This window comes from Dama dama, chromosome 18 (genome assembly GCF_033118175.1).
Source record: "Dama dama isolate Ldn47 chromosome 18, ASM3311817v1, whole genome shotgun sequence".
Classification (NCBI taxonomy): domain Eukaryota; kingdom Metazoa; phylum Chordata; class Mammalia; order Artiodactyla; family Cervidae; genus Dama; species Dama dama.
Genome location: NC_083698.1, coordinates 83,342,654 through 83,364,249, shown reverse-complemented (window position 1 = coordinate 83,364,249; position 21,596 = coordinate 83,342,654). Strand labels below are relative to the sequence as shown.

Sequence of the window (21,596 nt, the reverse complement as noted above, 5' to 3'; positions counted from 1 at the left end):
GATTAAAACTCTCCAAAAAGCAGGAATAGAAGGAACATACCTCAACATAATAAAAGCTATATATGACAAACCCACAGCAAGCATCACCCTCAATGGTGAAAAATTGAAGGCATTTCCCCTGAAATCAGGAACAAGACAAGGGTGCCCACTCTCACCACTACTATTCAACATAGTGTTGGAAGTGCTGGCCACAGCAATCAGAGCAGAAAAAGAAGTAAAAGGAATCCAGATAGGAAAAGAAGAAGTGAAACTCTCACTGTTTGCAGATGACATGATCCTCTACATAGAAAACCCTAAAGATTCTACCAGAAAATTACTAGAGCTAATCAATGAATATAGTAAAGTTGCAGGATATAAAATTAACACACAGAAATCCCTTGCATTCCTATATACTAACAATGAAAAAACAGACAGAGAAATTAAGGAAACAATACCATTCACCATTGCAACAAAAAGAATAAAATACTTAGGAGTATATCTACCTAAAGAAACAAAGGACTTATACATAGAAAACTATAAAACACTGATGAAAGAAATCAAAGAGGACACAAACAGATGGAGAAACATACCGTGCTCATGGATTGGAAGAATTAATATTGTCAAAATGGCTATTCTACCCAAAGCAGTCTATAGATTCAATGCAATCCCTATCAAGAAAGAGTTTTTTAAACTAGCAATCCTTCTTGTTTCTTCTGAAAAGAACATGTATGGAAAGCAAGCATGATAACTAAACAATCAAGTACTGGTTGATATAATATGGTATTCCATCTTGTGCAAGTCTCCTCTGAATCTATTTGCCAAACATGGATACTGAATCTGAAGTTAGGTGATTCTGTGGATACAGTAAGAGTATTCAAAGAAATTTAAAGTAGACTTCAAATTTAGATGTTTTTTAGTGACAAGACAGAGCCAGCATAGTTTATCCAATTTGACACATTATATAGACAAAGTAATTATGTGAAAGTAAGAAAGCTTAACTTAAAAAGATACATTTTTAAAGTGTAGAGTGTGATGATTTGATTTTCATATACTTTGTGGAATGATTACCAAGATCAAGATAATTAGCACATTTATCACCTCATGTAGTTAACTTTGCTTGTGCATGTGTGTGTGCCTGTTGTGTATGTGTGTGGTGAGAATGTTTTTTAAACATAATAAAAATATATATTTTTAAAAGTCAAGACAGAAAGGAAAAACTCATACCTATTAAGAGTATTTAAAATGTTACATCCACAGACAGTAGGGTGCCTAGTGTCTGTAAAATCTCCTCCTCAACTCAGGCTGCAAATATTTAGTGTACCCCTGTTCTTTGCCTACATCAATGGAGAAAACATAATGATGACTGTAGAACGTTTCAAGGTTTGCAGAAGTTTTCCTAGATGATCAGCCTTGTTAATTAATTGTTAATTACAAAGTATAGCCTTCCACCCTTTATTTCCCTGAGCTGGGTTCTTTTAATATCTCAGTTCCAAACGCATTATATCTCAATTTTTTTCCATTTATTTTTATTAGTTGGAGGCTAATTACTTTACAATATTGTAGTGGGTCTTGCCATACATTGACATGAATCAGCCATGGATTTACATGTGTTCCCCATCCCGATCCCCCCTCCCGCCTCCCTCCCCATCCCATCCCTCTGGGTCTTCCCAGTCCACCAGCCCTGAGCACTTGTCTCATGCATCCAACCTGGGCTGGTGATCTGTTTCACCCTTGATAGTATACTTGTTTCAATGCTGTTCTCTCAGAACATCCCACCCTCGCCTTCTCCCACAGAGTCCCAAATTCTGTTCTGTACATCTGTGTCTCTTTTTCTGTTTTGCATATAGGGTTATCGTTACCATCTTTCTAAATTCCATATATATGGGTTAGTATACTGTATTGGTGTTTATCTTTCTGGCTTACTTCACTCTGTATAATGGGCTCCAGTTTCATCCATCTCATTAGAACTGATTCAAATGAATTCTTTTTAACAGCTGAGTAATATTCCATGGTGTATATGTACCACAGCTTCCTTATCCATTCATCTTCCTTATCATTCAGCTGCATCTATGTTGCTTCCATGTCCTGGCTATTATAAACAGTGCTGCGATGAACACTGCGGTACACGTGTCTCTTTCAGATCTGATTTCCTCGGTGTGTATGCCCAGGAGTGGGATTGCTGGGTCATATGGCAGTTTTATTTCCAGTTTTTTAAGGAATCTCCACACTGTTCTCCATAGTGGCTGTACTAGTTTGCATTCCCACCAACAGTGTAAGAGGGTTCTCTTTTCTCCACACCCTCTCCAGCATTTATTGCTTGTAGACTGACTTTTGGATAGCAGCCATTCTGACTGGCGTGTAATGGTACCTCATTGAGGTTTTGATTTGCATTTCTCTGATAATGAGTGATGTTGAGCATCTTTTCATGTGTTTGTTAGCCATCTGTATGTCTTCTTTTGAGAAATGTCTGTTTAGATTTTTGGCCCATTTTTTGATTGGGTCATTTATTTTTCTGGAATTGAGTTGCAGGAGTTGCTTGTCTATTTTTGAGATTAATCCTTTCTCTGTTTCTTCATTTGCTATTTTTTTCTCCCATTCTGAAGGCTGTCTTTTCACCTTCCTTATAGTTTCCTTTGTTGTGCAAATCACAGAAGATCCTCTATGACCCACCTCCCAGAATATTGGAAATAAAACCAAAAATAAACAAATGGGACCTAATTAAACTTAAAAGCTATTGCACAACAAAGGAAACTTTAAGTAAGGTATATCTCATTTTTTTGAAGAAAGATCTTAGTTCCAGTAGGATTCTTAGTGTCTCTAGTAACACAAGTTGGTCAGGTGTAATTTGAGGGACTCTTCAGCACTGGTGGCCTTCCCTGGTGGCTCAAAGGTTAAAGCGTCTGCCTGCAAGGCAGGAGACCTGGGTTTGATCCCTGGTTTGGGAAGATCCCCTGGAGAAGGAAATGGAAACCCACTCCAGTATTCTTGCCTGGAGAATCCCGTGGATGGAGGAGCCTGGTGGGCTACAGTCCAGGTGGGCTACAGTCGGACACGACTGAGCAACTTCACTTTCACTTTCAGCATTGGTGATGTTTTGCATTAACTAAGTGTTAAGAGTTTTGTGGAGTAGCTGTAAATATTTCTTACAATGTTCTGAAAGCCTCTCTCTAATAAGAGTAAATTATGGTTAAAAAAAAAACAACAAATGTGGAGATGGAGATTGGGATGGCAGGTGCTGTTGACAGATTGTTTCTAGAGGTACAGGCATCACTTTCCATCTACACCTGAGCTTTGGTGAACTGAAGAGATGCAAGTAGTGCTCTGCAAATGCAGGAGTGATACTGAGCCTCATTTTTCTCTTCCTGTTTTTATTCTTTACAACCCATCTGTTTTTCATTTCTACTATCTGAATGGCTGATGGAGTACCCTTTTAAAGCACTCAGAATGTCAGTGTGTGAATTAAAAGATGCATCACACTATAATTGCATGTTCTCAAGGGATATCATATTATTAACTTTTATTAGAGTCTGATTAAGTGTCCCCTAAGAGACAAAGCCACAATATCAGAATTATCAAAGCAATCATCACCAGTATATCTTCTAAGTCTTCACCATGAAGAAATGTCAGCTTGTGAGTCAGGAGATTCAATACTTTCTTGTTGACAATTTATAATCCCTTTTTTCAGCTCCCTTAAAAAATATATATAACAAATGACAATTTAATCACACCCTCTGTCTCTCCAAAGTATTGTTCTGAATTCCTGTAAGGTAAGTATAAAAATTCTCAGAAGAGTTGGAAAACCAGCTATTTCCCTTTTGTTGTTGTTCAGTCACTCAGTAATGTATGACTTGTTCCGACCTCATGGACAGCAGCACACCAGGCTTCCCTGTCCTTCACTGTCTCCTAGAGTTTGCTCAAACTTATGTCCAAACGAGATCCAACCATCTCGTCCTCTGTTGCCCCCTTCTCCTCCTACTCTCAATCTTTCCCAGCATCAGGTTCTTTTCCAATGAGCCAGCTCTTCTCATCAGGTGGCCAAACTCTTGGAGCTTCAACTTCAGCATCAGTCTTTCCAATGAATATTCAGGGTGGATTTCTTATAGCATTGACTGGCTTGATCTTGCTGCTGTCAAAGGGACTCTCAAGTCTTCTCAAACAACACAGTTCAAAAGCATCAATTCTTCAATGTGCAGATTTCTTTATGGTCCAACTCTCACATCCAGACATGACTACTGGAAAAACCATAGCTTTGACTATGTGGGCCTTTACTCAGTTGTTTCCTGTTTCTCAGAGGTTAGAATTAGCTGTGGGATGATTTAACCCGTTTAACATAAATCCAGAGCAAGACTTTGTGATAGGTTCTAGGATTTCTTCATGAAAATGCCTCACTGTAATATATATTACTGTCTTTCTTAGGGAAAAATGTTAAAAATTAACAATGATATTCTGGAAAAGACCATTTAGTCTGCATTTTCACTTTTGGGAAAAATATGAGCTCATGGAAATCTTTGATATGAAAAGTTCATTCATTGATCAGTTAACTTTATTGAAGATATTACCAGGTATAATCATATGAGTAGAATTGTAGAAGCCTGGGTGAGGAAGTAAGATTAAGAGAGACTTATGTAAAAAGTGCAGTAAGATTTTTGCACAGTTTTATCTAAATATTATCAAAATTCTTTACATTTGCTTTAATTGCCAAGGTTGTTGTTATTCTGTCCCTCAGTAGTGTCCGACTCTTTGCAACCCCATGGACTGCAGCATGCCAGGCTTTCCTGTACTTAGTATGATTATCCAATTTAAGGTTAGGAAAGTAAAAAACAAAATTCTAAAAGATATATGCACCCTTATGTTCATGGTAGTGTTATACATTCCATATATATCAATTTTATCTATTTAAAAATTTTAATTATGAAATACTCTAAACATATAGAAAAGTACTATTAACAACAACAGTGAATCCACCATCCCATGGACCCATTGTGCAAATTTTAAAGCTTAAGAACTTAACAAATTAATTAATAATTAGGTTGTTTTAAATATTTGTTCCATATATTTTTCCCAAAAAAATAAGCAACTAAAGCCCCCTAACTACATCGCTCATTAATAGAGAAATGCAAATCAAATCTACAATGAGATATTACCTCACACTTTCCAGAATAGCTATCATCAAAAAATCTACAACCAATAAATGCTGGAGAGGGTATGGAGAAAAGGGAATCCTCTTCTCTGTTGGTGGGAATATAAACTGATATAGCCATTATGGAAGCCAGTATGAAGATTCCTTAAAAACTAGGAATAAAACTACCATATGACCCAGCAATCCCACTACTCAGTATATACCCTGAGGGAACCAAAAGTGAAAAAGACACATGTGCCCCAATGTTCATTGCAGCATTATTCACAATAACTAGGACATGGAAGCAACCTAAATGTCCATCCACAGATGAACGGATAAAGAAGTTGTGGTGCATATATACAATGGACTATCACTCAGCCATAAAAAGGAATTCATTTGAGTCAGTTCTGATGAAGTGGATGAACCTGGAGCCTATTACACAGAGTGAAGTAAGTCAGAAAGAGGAAAACAAATATCATATATTAATGCATATATATGGAATCTAGAAAGACAGTACTGATGAACCTATTTGCAGAGCACTCAGACATAGAGAACAGACTTATGGACACGGAGGTGGGGGAAGGAAGGAGAGAGTGGGATGAATGGAGAGAGTAATATGGAAACATATGCACTACCATATGCAAAATAGATAGCCAAGTGGGAATTTGCTGTTATGACCCAGGGAACTCAAACTGGGGCTCTGTAACAACCTAGAGGGGTGGGATGGTAGGAGGCAGGTTCAAGAGGAAGGGACATATGTATAACTATGGCTGATTCATGTTGATGTATGGCAGAAACTAACACAATATTGCTAAGCTATTATCCTTCAATTAAAGAACGGTATCTGCCTTAGAAAATAAAGCCCCCTAACTCATTACTGTCACCAGAGGTAATCACTAACCTCAATTTGATATGTATCACCCCATCTATGTATGATTTCAGACTTTCTCTACATCTGTATGTGTATGTATATATATATACGTAAATACATATATATATACATAAATACATACAGATAGATAGATAGATAAATAGATAGATAGATAGATAGCCTTCCCTGGTTGCTCAGCAGTAAAGAATCATCCCACCAATGCAGGAGATGCAAGTTTGATCCCTGGATCAGGAAGGTCCCCTGGAGAAGGAAATGGCAATCCACTCCAGTATTCTTGTCTGGGAAATCACATGAACAGAAAACCCCTGGCAGGCTATAGTTGATAGGGCTGCAAAAGGTCAGACACGACTTAGTAACTAAATAACAACATGTATGTAGCAATTTATAATATCGTGTTTAGAATTTTTAAAGTTTTATAAAATTATTTTCTGGGTATACAATATATTTTTAGTAACTGTATTAATAGCTTATTTTCAAGTTTATTCTTTTGAATTTTCTACAGCATTAGGTTTTATTTTAAAGGAAAATTTTATCAATTCTTCTGATGATGGACAATTTTTTTTTCCTAGTAATAACCTTGCATGTGGCTTGTTGTACACATAGATGGGTTTTTCTAGAGACGATCACTATAATTGAAATTGCTCGGTTCTAGAGTGTAAGAGGGAGAAGGCAATGGCACCCCACTCCAGTACTCTTGCCTGGAAAATCCCACGGACAGAGGAGCCTGGTGGGCTGCAGTCCATGAGGTCGCTAAGAGTCGGACACGACTGAGCGACTTCACTTTCACTTTTCACTTTCATGCGCTGGAGAAGGAAATGGCAACCCACTCCAATGTTCTTGCCTGGAGAATCCCAGGGATGGGGGAGCCTGGTGGGCTGCCGTCTATGGGGTCGCACAGAGTCGGACACGACTGAAGTGACTTGGCAGCAGCAGTAGCAGAGTGTAAGAGTTGATGCTTTTGAACTGTGGTGTTGGAGAAGACTCTTGGGAGTCCCTTGGCCTGTAAGGAGATCCAGCCAGTCCATCCTAAAGGAGATCAGTCCTGGGTGTTCATTGGAAGGACTGATGTTGAACCGGAAACTCCAATACTGATGCAAAGAGCTGACTCATTGGAAAAGACCCTGATGCTGGGAAGGATTGAGGGCAGGAGGAGAAGGGGATTACAGAGGATGAGATGGTTGGATGGCATCACCGACTCAATGGACATGGGTTTGGGTGGACTCTGGCAGTTGGTGATGGACAGGGAGGCCTGGCGTGCTGCGGTTTGCAAAGAGTCGGACATGACTGAGCAACTGAACTGAACTGAACTGACAGTGTAAACATGTCCAGTTTTACTAGATATCACCTAGCTGCTTTCAGAAGTGGCTATAGTCATTTATTCTCCCAACAGCCATGGATGAAATTTTCTATTCGCTCACATCCTTGTCAACATTTATTGTTAGACATTTCAATGCTTGCCATTCACATAGAAATTTTATCTTGATGTTATGTTAACATTTCCCTAATGTGTTGTGAAACTGAGCATTTTTTCTTATACTTTTTAGCCCTTGGGATTTCGTGTTCTTTGAATTGTCTGTAGCTATATTTTCCTTAATTTCCTACTATTTCTTTTTAGCATTTCTAATAATTATTTAAATAATAATCTTTCTGGTTGGCAACTTTTAAAAAGCTTTTCATGGTGTATTATCTCTGAATGAAATTGTCAATTTTAATATAGTAAAATGTGCTTTTTCGTTTAGCAGTGGTGCTTTTTTGCCTTTTTTGATCCTTATGGATATACTCTATGCAACTTCCTTAAGAAAAACGTCCCTGCCCATGATGCCATAGAGCTATTCTGTTATGTTTTGCAGCAATTCTCACATAAGGAACATAAAATTAGTGTATAAATTTTTTCTTTTTATCTTTGTCCAATTTTATTAGGTTATATTACTCTTATTACATGAGCTGAGTATCTTTTCTACTTTTTCTATTCTCTGGAATCATTTATGTTAGACATAGAGTGTCATTCTTTTAAGAATGAGAAAAAATTACTACTATTTAGAATTTTCTCCCAAAAATTTATTATGAAAATTGTCAAATAAACAGCAAAGCTGAAGGAGTTTTAGTGAACTTCCCTGTACCTACCCCCTAGATTCTACCATTAATGTTTTAGTCTACTTGCTTTACCACATATGTCTGTTCACCCTCCTGTCAATAAGATTTCCAGTTAGTAAGTTGATTTTAAATGCTGATTCTGCTTTAATGTTATAAATCAAATAAAATTTTTTAAAAATTTGTTATGAGTGACTTTTGCTTTAGTTTTCAGAATTATTGGAATAAAGTTTTTAACATTATCCTTGTTATTTTGTCTATGGTATTTGTACCTATGCCCTGTCTCTCTTTTTTGTTTTTATGAATTGATTGATCATAAGCTAGTTCACAAAACAAGTTTCAACAAATTACAAAAAATTAATTTTAGACAATGTATTCTAACCACAAGCCCATAAAATAAGTAGCTAACAACAAAGAGGTAATTCAGAATAACTCCATATTTAGAAATTTTAAAAACACTTCTAATAAATTTTAATGCAACTTCAATTGCATATTATGTGGTTGTGTGTGTTATATATGTTTTATATGTTACTTGCCAGAAACAGGTTTATGCTCTCAGCATTTATTGCTCCCATCTGATCTGTGATTATATTCAATATGCATTTTCTTTTGTACTATATTTGTTCAGATCTCATTTTATGCACTTTAATCAGCCTCTATAGTTTTATTCTTATAGGTTCCATGCTGGTTTTATGTTACTGATGTCATTATCAGCAGAACAAACACTTTTCAGCTGAGCTACTCTTTCTGTGGAATTCCATACAACATTCCACCAGTTCACCATAACCAGCACACACCTCCCTTTGCTCATCTCAACATGGCTAAAAACCGTCATTCCATCTGTTCTTGCTGGGAGATGGCATGTATCACTGATTTTTCTTACTTAGATTTCTGTTCATATTCAGATTGACTATGCTTCTTCTGACTGAAAAGAGGTTGGTTGGAGAGCATTTGCTGGACATGAAGAATCACCGTAGTGTATTGCTCTTACTGGTATCTCAGAAAAACATAGTCCTCTTATAGGTAAATAGGTTTTCCCCCAGATATTTATTTTCCCCTAATGTTTAGAATTGACAACATGAATACTTCTGGACTGGAAAGACTGCACTTATGCTTTTTTTATTTGGTTAGTCACAAAATACTTATTAGATTTAAAGCCAGATTGGGACTTAGCATTAATAAAAACAGTATCTCATACTTACTGAGTGTTTATTGTGTAGCAGGCATGGTTCTAGGGGATTTTCACATATTCATACTTGCTCATATATATGAGATGTGGATATTTTATTTCACAATAAATCATAACAACACTTCACTTTCTCCCTACGGTGAGACACATCTGATGTTTGTCTTCCCAATTTGTTAAAAGTGGAAAATTTAATTTAGTTCATATTCAATGTCCACAGGGCTAGTTATAAAAAAGTTTTCATCATTTTCCTCTTGCCCTTTTGGTTAAGATTAAGTTAAGATAGCCACAGTGTATTAGATTAACATAGTTTCAGTTATTATTTGCATAGACTATGAAAAAATTCAAAGTCAATAAAGCACAATTTAATTATTTGGCCTTTAATATACTTAAAGTCTTGTCCTATTGACTATAGAAGATTATAAATACTCCTCATGATATTTTTTATTATTTTCTTCTATATTCATTTGATGCTGTTTACTAATGCTATATCCACTGCCTTTGTGTGCTTACTTAATGGCTTTTGTTCATGTTCAAATAGATGAGAGCAAATTATGTACATAATCCTCATACATTCTGTGGAGACAGGATCTGGCTTTATTGTGCTTTCCTGAAAACTGAGATCTCCATTTGGGGATTGTTTCCTAATGGTGGTAACCATGTACTTGCCTTTCCTTTTTAAACTGCATGATGTATCTATTAGTTGCAGAACCACCAAGTCCAGGGTTTTAACCCTTTTTTTTCCCTCATGTGGGCCATTTTTCAAGTCTTTATTAAATTTGTTATAATATTGCTTCTGTTTTACTGTTTCACATTTTGCTTTTTTTGGCCATGAGGCATGTGAGATCTTAGTTCCCCAACCAGGGATGGAACCCACATCCCCTACTTGAGATGGCAAAGCCTTAACCACTGGACCACCAGGGAAGTCTCTTAACTCTCTTTTGAGCCAAATTCTCTTCTTTTTTAGTACTTTTGAACTTTTAATTTTGTATTGGGGTATAGCTTTTCAACAACGTTGTGACAGTTTCATATGAACAGTGAAGGGTGAGTCCAATTTTTCCAGCTTACTCTTCATCTTCTTTATCACGGGCAAGAAAAGATAAATGTTTGCTTTCAGCCAGAATCTGTCCCACATCCGGTCTTGTACAGCTTCATGAAGATGCACGGGCCCCTCCACCAACCATTAATGAAGAAAAGAAGTAAAATAAAACATGCAGCCAATGACATGCTTTAGAATTTCTTCTTTGAGGAGACCCTGTTCTTTGTTACACATCTGCTCACTTTGAAGAATTAGTTTACTAAATCATCTTTGAACGGCCTTCCTCTCCCTTCAGTATAAATCAGTTCAGTTCAGTTCAGTTCAGTCGTTAAGTTGTGTCCGACTATATGCGACCCCATGGATTGCAGCACACCAGACCTTCCTGTGCATCACCAACTCCCAGAGTTTACTCAAACTCATGTCCATTGAGTCGGTGATGCCATCCAACCATCTCATCCTCTGTTTTCCCCTTCTCCTCCCACCCTTCAATCTTTTCCAGCATCAGGGTCTTTTCTAATAAGTCAGTTCTTTGCATCAGGTGACCAAAGTATTGGAGTTTCAGCTTCAGCATCAGTCCTTCCAAGGAATATTAGGAGCTGATTTCCTTCAGAGTGCACTGGTTGGATCTCCTTGGAGTCCAAGGGACTTCCAAGAGTCTTCTCCAACACCACAGTTCAAAAGCATCAATTCTTTGGTGCTCAGCTTTCTTTATAATCCAACTTTCACATCCATACATGACTACTGGAAAAACCATAGCTTTGATTAGACTGACCTTTGTTGACAAAGTAATGTCTCTGCTTTTTAATATGCCCCTAGGTTGGTCATAACTTTTCTTCCAAGGAGCAGCAGTTCAGTCACTCAGTTGTGTCTGACTCTTTGTGACCCCATGAACCACAGCATGCCAGGCCTCCCTGTCCATCACCAACTCCCACAGTCTACCCAAACCCATGTCCATTGAGTCAGTGATGCCATCAAACCATCTCATCCTCTGTCATCCCCTTCTCCTCCTGTCCTCAATCTTTCCCAACATCAAGGTCTTTTCCAATGAGTCAGCTCTTCGTATCAGGTGGCCAAAGTATTGGAGTTTCAGCTTCAATATCAGTCCTTCCAATGAACACCCAGGACTGGTCTCCTTTAGAATGGACTGGTTGGATCTCCTTGCAGTCCAAGGGACTCTCAAGAGTCTTCTCCAAGGAGCAAGTGTCTTTTAATTTCATGGTTGCAGTCACCATCTGCAGTGATTTTGGAGCCCCCCAAAATAAAGTCTGTCACTATTTCCACTGTTTCCCAATCTATTTGCCATGAAGTGATGGGGCCAGATGCCCTGATCTTAGTTTTCTGAATGTTGAGTTTTAAGTCAACTTTTCCACTCTCTTCTTTCACTCTCATCAAGAGGCTCTTTAGTTCTTTGCTTCCTGCCATAAGGGTGGTGTAATCTGCATATCTGAGGTTATTGATATTTCTCCCAGCAATCTTGATTCCAGCTTGTGCTTCATCCAGCCCAGCATTTCTCATGATGTACTCTGCATATAAGTTAAATAAGCAGGGTGACAATATACAGCCTTGACATACTCCTTTTCTGATTTGGAACCAGTCTATTGTTCCATGTCCAGTTTTAACTGTTGCTTTTTGAACTGTATACAGATTTCTCAAGAGGCAGGTCAGGTGCTCCGTTATCCCTGTCTCTTTAAGTATTTTCCACAGTTTATTGTGACCCACACAGTCAATGGCTTTGGCATAGTCAATAAAGCAGAAATAGATGTTTTTCTGGAACTCTCTTGAATTTTCAATGATTTAATGGATGTTGGCAGTTTGATCTCTGGTTCCTCTTCCTTTTCTAAATGCAGCTTGAACATCTGGAAGTTCTTGGTTCATGTACTGTTGAAGTCTGGCTTGGAGAATTTTGAGCATTACTTTGCTAGTGTGTGAGATAAGTGCAATTGTGCAGTAGTTTGAGCATTCTTTGACATTGCCTTTCTTTGGGATTGGAATGAAAACTGACCTTTTCCAGTCCTGTGGCCACTGCTGACTTTTTCAAATTTGCTGACATATTGAGTGCAACACTTTCACAGCAACATCTTTTGGGTTTGAGATACCTCAACTGGAATCACCTCCACTAGCTTTGTTCGTACTGATGCTTCCTAGGGCCCACTTGACTTTGCATTCCAGGATGTCTGGCTCTAGGTGAGTGATCACTCCATCATGATTATCTTGGTTGTAAAGATCTTCTTTGTCTAGTTCTTCTGTGTATTCTTGCCACCTCTTCTTAATATCTTCTGATTTTGTTAGGTCCATACCATTTCTGCCCATCTTTGCATGAAACATTCCCTTGGTATCTCTAAATTTCTTGAAGAGATCTCTAGTCTTTTCCATTCTATTTTTTCCCTCTATTTCTTTGCACTGATCACTGAGGAAGGCTTTCTTATCTGTCCTTGCTCTTCTTTGGAACTCTGCATTCAAATAGGTATATCTTTCCTTTTTTCCTTTGCCTTTCACTTCTCTTCTTTTCACAGCTATTTGTAAGGCCTCCTCAGACAACCATTTTGCCTTTGTGCATTTCTTTTTCTTGGGGATGGTGTTGATCCCTGCCTCCTCTCCAGTGTCACAAACCTCCATCCATAGTTCTTCAGGCACTCTGTCCATAAGATTTAATCCTTTGAATCTATTTCTCACTTCCACTGTATAACTGTAAGGAATTTGATTTAGGTCATACCTGAATGATCTAGTGATTTTTCCTCCTTTCTTCAATTTAAGTCTGAATTTGGCAATAAGGAGTTCATGATCTGAGCCACAGTCAATTCCCAGTCTTGTTTTTGCTGACTGTATAGAGCTTCAAATCAGGGTTCTCAAAAACTACATGGTTGACATTTTAGTGCAGCCAAGTGTTTTGTGCATGTGAGTGAGGAGCCTTCCTGTGTGTTGTGGTATGCCTGGCATACCCTCTAGATCTACCCTCTAGATCCCAGAAGCTAATGCCCTCCATTTGTGGCAACGAAAAATATCTCTGAACTTTGTGAAATGCCCCTACACAGGCAAAATTACCCCCAGCTAAGAACCGCTGACATATATTTAATTATGTATACATGTAATTGCAGTTATAGACAATATTAACCTAATTTTGTTGTTGTTTAGTTGCTAAGTCATGTCCAACTCTTTTGCAACCCCATGGACTGTAGCATAGAAGATAAATAATTACAGAAATCAGAGTGGCTGTTATAACAAAATATGATTTGAAATTTTATAATTAAAGCAAATAGGATATTTTTAACTGATCATACTGACAAAAAGGTAAAATAATTTATGACAAAGAACATTGCATTATAGCCACGTGGGTATAACAGCTAGTTGTTAGGCATTTGTATAATAGTAACTGAAATACACTGCTCATTCTTTTTTTTAATGATTTTATTTATTTATTTACTGGTTGTGCTGGGTCTTCTTTGCTGCAGGGGCTTTGCTCTAGTTGTGGAGAACAAGGGCTGCTCTCCAGTTGCAGTGCACGGGATTCTCATTACAGTGACTTCTCTTGTTGTAGGGCATGGGCTCAAGGGCCTGTGGGCTCAGTAGTTGTGGCTCCCAACCTCTAGAGCACAGGCTCAATAATTGTGGCATGTGGGTTCAGCTGCTCTGCAGCATGTGGGATCTTCCTGGATCAGGAATAGAACCTGTGTCTCCTGCACTGGCAAGCGGATTCTTTGCCAGTGAGCCGTCAAGGAAGCCCACACTGCTCATTCTTTCCCGCAGCAACTGTGGAGTGATTCCCCTGCCCTAGAAACTGTGCGGAGGACAGAGATTCCAGCAAGGAAAATGAAGCAAAACAGTCCTTTTTTTCAAGTAACTGCAGTTCTCAAAGGTAGTTTTTCTAAAGATATAATCTTCATAAATTTAAAGAATGTAAGCATAGTATTGAATAAAAGTTTATTCTACATTTTGTCAATTTCTCAGTTTTTGCCAAGCTGCTGTGTACCCTGCAGGTGTCCATAAACAGTAAAATTTCACTAATTTTACTGAGCAAAGGAAAAGCTGTTGTTTAGTTTTTTTTAATTATTTAATAAGTCTTTTCTCATTTCCTAGTGTTATTCAAACTAATAAAAATCTGCCACCTCAAAGTTTCAGAAATCAATTTTAAAGCCTAGAAAAACATGATTTGAAATTGGCTCATCATTTGTTCATGATTATATACTTTTCTTCAATTTACATATTTCCTTAATATTATGTATATATTCAAAGCATAACCTGATGTTACACACATTTCATTCATTTTCATGAATGTAGGTTTCTTTGTATGACCATACCATGAAGTATTCGTATTTCCTCCACTGATCAACATCGAGAACATTTGCAATGTTTGTGCCCTTGTGTGAGAATTTCTTTTTTGTAGATGTTTAGTGCTATATGACCACCTTCATCTTTACTACATGTTGCCAAGGATCCTTGAAAGTAGTTACATCAGTTTCAACTCCTACCAAAATTACTGATAATTTCCCTCTCATTCTTTGCAACAGTTAATACTTACAGCTTTCCTATAAGCCTATAAGCCAATAAACCAATCTGGTGGGTAGATAACCAGCATGGGCTTCCATTTGCAACCTTGTCTCAGGCCCCACGAATGTTAGGGATGTTCTGTGTCCATGTGTGTTTCTAGGCTTTCTACCCTATTTCATTGGTCTATTTGTCTGCTCCTGTTCTAATAGCACACTGGCTTAAGCAAAATGACAGCTAATCAAAACACCAATTCCTCCACCAATTTTGTTGGAAATTATCTCATTCTTGTATCTCTCTCTCTTTTTTTTTTTTGGAGCCAACTTATAAAGTTTAAAAAAAAAAAAAAAAGAAGTCTTCTTTAAACTATCACTTTAAAAATCAATGATTTTATTCTCCTTTAAATGTGAAAGTTTCCTTTTAGTCAGATTTAGGAATTGTGTCATATTGAAATTCCTTCACGTTAGTTCTGTCTTGGCCTCTAAGTCAGTGGTTCTAGATTAGAGGTGATTTTGCCCTCCAGGGGACATTTGGCAACGTCTGGAGACAGTTTTGGTTGTCACAACTAGAGTAAATATTGTCCCTGTAATCTATTGGATAGAGATCTGGGATGCTGGTAAACTTTCCACAATGCACAGAGCAGCCTCCACAACACTCTGTTTGACCTAAAATGTCAATACTGCCAAGGTTGTGAACCTTTATTTCAGATAACATAAGGACATGTAGCACCCATTATGACACACACATACATATCAGTGTTTGTATATGTTGTGTGTGTATGTGTGTGAACGTATTTTAATCAGTACTTAGCCAACTACTTTCTTACTCAATGCCCTTTCCCTGAGATTCTGAAAGCAATTTACCAACATGATTTTGTTAATCCTGATCCCGTGCTCTAGAAATAGGTGATAACTTGATTATGCTTCTTCTATTAACTCAGTGAGCTTTACCAGTATTCATTACAAAAGAAAAAGTATTGAAAAACTGTATCTCATGAAGTTTTCTATGTGGTAGTTGATCTTTTCTTCCTTTCTTCAGCTTATAAAAGTTGGATGACTGTTTTTCAGGCAAAATTTTTCTTCCTACTTTTCAGCATGCTATTGAATTCTAGGACCCTAATTCTTAGTACAGAAAGGAATCTAGTTTTAACACACATTTAAAATTTTTATTTTGATGGGTAGAAATATTTTCATGCTTCAGTAAAACTCTAAGGAAAAATTTTTATAAAAAACTGTAATAGTTTAGTAATTAGAATCCTCCAGGAAAGTAGATATTGTAAAGGAATTTACTAATCAAGATAAAACAATGCCACTAGGTTTTAGATTTCACTAGACTTCATTTCAAAACTTGATGTTTGAAAGCAAAACATTTTGCAGGAATTCTGAAGGGATTATTATGAAAGTGTTTGATGATTCTTAAGGAACCATATATCTGAATGTGGCTATAAAAGAAAATTTCATGCTGAGGTTACTGGTTGTAAAGGCAAGTCCATCATCCTTGTTCTCATAGCTGGTGGGTGGAGGTATACTTGAGAATGGGTCATAGTTAATTTTATGTGTCAGCTTGGCTGGACCACAGAGTCCCAATCTGTGGATAAATATTTTTTCTGGATATGCCTATAAGAGTGTTTTTGGATGAGAGTAACATTTAAATTGGAACTTTGAATAAAGAAGATCACTTTCTAATGTATGGGTGGGCCTCATCCAATCAGGTGTGTTCTAAATAGAATAAAAGACTTACCTCTTTTGAGCAAGAGAAAATTCTACAGCAGATGACTTGTGCATCTGACCTGCTGCATCAGCTCTTCTCTCGGTCTCCGGCCTGCCAGCCCACCTGTGGATTTTAGATTTGCCAACTTCAGTAAACACATGAGCCAATTCCTTAAAATAAATTTCTTCCTAAGTTATATACACATCCTATTTATTTTGTTTCTCTGGAGAACCCTGAAAAATACAATATGTAAAGAAGTGATTTATGATGTATAAACAGTATGTAGAAAGATAGATGGATAAACATATACTTTGATCTAAGCAGAATTAGACACAGTGGTGAGCAGCCAGTTGTGGTTTCTTTTATTCAAACTATTATTTTACACACTTTTTTCATCTTCTCTATTTTCAGATCCCATCATATGTGCTGTGAGTTTCACAAACATGCTGAGATAAATACTACATACTCAGCTCTCCTTCCTTCCTGGACACATGGGAAACTAAACTTCCTAGGAGTTCTTGCAGTTAGGGGCATCAGATTACTAGTCTTGACCAAAGAGATGTGCATAGAAAGGACTGTGTCATGTGCAGGATGAAGGAGTGAAAACCTCTCTGTGCAATTCTCCAGTCTCCCTCTTCCTCTTCTGCAACAAACTCTGAAACCTCATGTTGAAATGTCAATGCCCCTCATACCAGAGATTTGTTGTGACTTTGTGGAGCAGAGCCTGCCTCTGTCCAGCTTTGAACATCTGACATGGTACAGAAATAAACTTTTATTGTATTAAACCATTGGAATTCACGGCTAATGTTTTACCACAGTATAACCTACCTTATCCTGACTAACATATTTGCCAGTGCTTCCTTGCTCACACTATATAAACACTGCAAGGAAAGTCAATTGCAACTATATCCTAATGAAACATGATAAGATTCTCTAAAAGAACAAGTTGAATACATAATTAATATAATAAATAATTAACATAGTAAAGTTTTAATATTAATATTACCACTGTTATTTGCTGTTTTGACAATTGAAGTCAAATGTATTTAAATCAGTTTCTGTGTATAGACACATCTCTTCTGTCTCACACTTTTTCTGACATTGTACAAATAATTTTAATTCCCTGTGCCACTATTTTCACAACATCAGTTCAGTTCAGTTCAGTCGCTCAGTCGTGTCTGACTCTTTGCCACTCCATGAATCGCAGCACGCCAGGCCTCCCTGTCTATCACCAACTCCTGGAGTTTACTCAAACTCATGCCCATTGAGTTGGTGATGCCATCCAGCCATCTCATCTTCTGTCATCCCCTTCTCCTCCTGCCCCCAATCCCTCCCAGCATCAGGGTCTTTTCCAATGAGTCAACTCTTCGCATGAGGTGGCCAAAGTATTGGAGTTTCAGCTTCAGCATCAGTCCTTCCAATGAACATCCTTTAGGTATTCTAAACACCTTAGGAGAATGAATCTCCTTTAGGATGGACTGGTTGGCTCTCCTTGCAGCACAATGGCATACAAGTTAGAAAATTAACTAGTTTTTGGATAGTGTAAGCTTCTCAGAAGAAAGCACTTACTAAATAACAGCATAAGTTTTAGCTGAAGCTGATCTTCCAAGGCACAAAGAAGTGGTGGTTACATCATTTTAGACACATATATGTATCATAAGGTGATACAAATTGACATTATATACAAACTGACTTAGCTCTTTCTTCTACTTCCTCTCCTTCTGGCAATGATGAAACACAGATATCACAATATTTCTCTAGTTCCTGAGCCAGCCTTCCCACCTACAAGACAGAGATTTATTTTTCAGGGGGGAAAAAACCTCACACTTTATAGCTGAAACTAAAAAAGGTCTTGGTCATTTGCACTACTGGAATAAAACACCTTTCCAAACCTAAAAGGGGTGAGAAGGGTGCTGGATTCATTTTACTCCCTGGGTGCAAGCCCTAGATCTAAAAATTCTTATTTTGTGATGCTGAACTAGTCATTTAGTCTCCCTTACTTTCATTTTCCTCAATCTAAAAATACATTTGTATGTAGTTATATGGTTTCATCTGGCACTTAATAATCACACAAAATTACATTTGATGGAATAAATACAAAAACATATGGGTGGGTAGTAGTTATGAAATAAGATTGAAATAATGTTTATATAAAATATTTTCTAAATAATTAGGTACTATAGAGATATAAGGTATTATCAATAAATAGTTTTGAAAGCAATATTTTTAATGTTTTTTAGAAATGATTCTAAATACTAATAGGTTATCAACATAGATGAATTCTTATGCAGCATGTAAGCATTTAGTGAATTATTCAAAAGTTGGGGAATTCCCTTCTGTAGCAGCCTAAGCAACAGGGGCCCCATGCCTCACCCTGCCTATCCCTTGATATGCATGTTAACATCATATTTGAACTTCGAGGTGGAGATGGAGTGTCTGCACTAGGAAGATGAAGGTTGGTCTTTTTAAAAGTAATGACTCAGAAGCAGTTTGAGAGAAGCCAGAGGAAGGATGCCTGTAAACCTCAACCTTGTATCATACTCACCTCTCAGAGAGGCTTCCCTGATAGCTCAGTTGGTGAAGAACTCGTCTGCAATGCAGGAGACCTGGGTTCGATCCCTGGGTTGGGAAAACCCCCTGGAGAAGTAAAAGGCTACCCACTCCACTATTCTGGCCTGGAGAATTCCATGGACTCTATAGTCCATGGGGTTGCAAAGAGTCGGACTTGACTGAGCCATTTTCACTTTCACCTCCCAGAGAAGCTACATTGTCTTGAAAATTTCCATCCCAAGTTTCCCTTCACTCACCCTATCCCCATCCTCCAGGAAAACACCTGTTAACCACACTACTTCTGTAAGGCAACTTATAGGAACAACAGAGGATTTCATGCCCACACGGGCATTCACATTTGGGCATCAAAGCAAAAATTCTGCCAGTCAAAGTTAAACAAGTAAGGAAGATTTTATTCAAAGCTATTAAAACAGTTGCATAAGGCCAGACCTGAGTCTGAATTCACTGCTACTGAAACAAAAGGCAGGAGAGGTTTTTTTTGTTTATTTTTATTAGTTGGAGGCTAATTACTTTACAATATTGTAGTGGTTTTTGCCACACACTGACATGAATCAGCCATGGATTTACATGTGTTTCCTATCCTGAACCCCCTCCCACCTCCCTCCCCATCCCATCCCTCGATGCATGAGACAAGTACTCGGGGCTGGTGCTCTGGGCAGGAGAGTTTTTAAGCGATGAGGTGAGATTATGGAAGAGTGTTGGAGGACATCGCAGGAAAGTTTGGTTAATGCAGTATCTGGAGCCATTGAGTTATTCCTCTGTTTGCAAATAGATATTTTTCTCTGTGGTGCCATCTGTGTTTGCTAATAGGCACCCATACCTGGTGGTTCAGACGGTAAAGAATCTGCCTGCAATGTGGGAGTCCTGGATTCGATCCCTGGGTTGGGGAGATTCTGTGGAGAAGGGAATGGCAACCCACTCCAGTATTCTTGCCTGGACAGAGGAGTCTGGCAGGCTATAGTCCATGGGGCTACAAAGAATAAGACATGACTGAGCTAATAACACACCCATAGATGTTAAATGGGACTTCCTAGGTGGCTCTAGTGGTAAAGAACCGCCTGCCAATGCCAGAGATGTAAGAGATCGTGGGTTTGATCCCTGGGTTGGGAAGATCCCCTGGAGGAGGGTCTGCAACCCACTCCAATATTCTTGTCTGGAAAATCCCGTGGACAGAGGAGCCTGGCGGGCTTTCGTCCGTAGGGTTGCAAAGAGTCAGACAGGACTGAAGCGACTGAGCTCCAATGCCATTTTAGGTACTACTGAACTAGAATGTCTCCGTATAATTTTTGGCAAAACAAAATTTAGTGGATAATGGACTTTTTTTAACTCCACACAAGAAGATTTGGTCAAAGAATGACCTCACTGGGAGAAGTTTCTCCTCTAAGTCGGATCTCCACCAAGCATATGTTGAAACCTACATGATGCCAGCATAATTTTCCAGTCTTCCCAACTCTTGTGATTAAAGCATAATACTCACTTTCATAAAATCAAATCACATACATGGTTTAAATGACCTGAAGAAACAGTAGTTAGTTTCTGGGCACTTGCTTTATGCCCAGACATATAAAAGAATCCCTGGACACTGTGCTTCTTTTTAATAATGTGCAATGATGAAGTTGCTATCTTCTCTCCACTTTTATACATCACTGAATAAAGTTTCTTATAAAAAATTAAGGACTTTGATTTTTATTCCCAACTCACACCCTTGACATTTTTTAAGTTGAGGAGTTTATTTAATATCTTGCTCTTTAAACACAATTTGAGTTTCTTTAGGCACCCGAAAGCCAGAAAGCATCATATAATAAAGTTAACTGCATTTTGAACCAGGCTCTAGGCTGCTTAATGGAAACTGAAACGAATTGCTTCCAAGTGGAAATCAACTCTCATCACTGTAACTGGGAATATCAGTCCCAACAAATAGAAAAACTGTCTTTTAAAGGACAGTTTTCTATAGATAAATCTCCCTGTGTATTTCTAATCATACTTATTGTCACACAAGCAAGCATGTTAGAAAGAAGCTCACTTCCCCATAGTCGGATCTTGATTTCCTAACACTCACCCTCAAGGCCGTTCTTTGGATTAATCACCCATACACACAAAAATTATGCCTTGTTGCATTTTTGCTACTATCAGCAGTCATCAAAAATGACCCAATCTCAAGATTAGAATATTGCTGTAATTGCTACTTCTCTAGGAGTGGTTCAGAGCCAAGCATTCACTGAACTGCTTTCTTCTAAGAGGTGTAGTTCCTTAGAAGTTGAATGCGTTTTCTCGTCTTCTTTTCCGAGCTTTATTGAGATACACTTGACATGTAACATTGTGTACATTTAAGGTATCCAAGGTGATGATTTGATATATGTATATATTGTGAAACGATTACCACGTAGTACTAGTTAACATCTTCATCATCTCACATAGTTACCTTTGTGTGTGTGTGTGGAGAACATTTAAAATCTCCTCTTTTGAGTACACAGTACAGTTTTGTTCATTCACTGTAGTCATCAGGCTGCACCTTCAATCACAAGAA

General features: G+C 37.9%; 1 protein-coding gene across 4 annotated transcripts in view; it reads left to right on the top strand.

Annotated features, from left to right (window-relative positions):
* Positions 1–17,258, top strand: part of SLC13A1 (solute carrier family 13 member 1) — a 110,843-nt gene extending 93,585 nt beyond the window's left edge. For 2 of the 4 annotated variants that reach the window (XM_061165705.1, XM_061165703.1), the window contains one exon: positions 16,910–17,258. The gene's annotated coding sequence lies outside the window, so the exon portion shown is untranslated. Of the gene's footprint in view, positions 1–14,050; positions 14,140–16,909 lie in introns of those variants that run through there. The other 2 variants (XM_061165706.1, XM_061165704.1) reach the window with 2 other exon arrangements.
* The last annotated feature ends 4,338 nt before the right edge of the window (positions 17,259–21,596 follow it).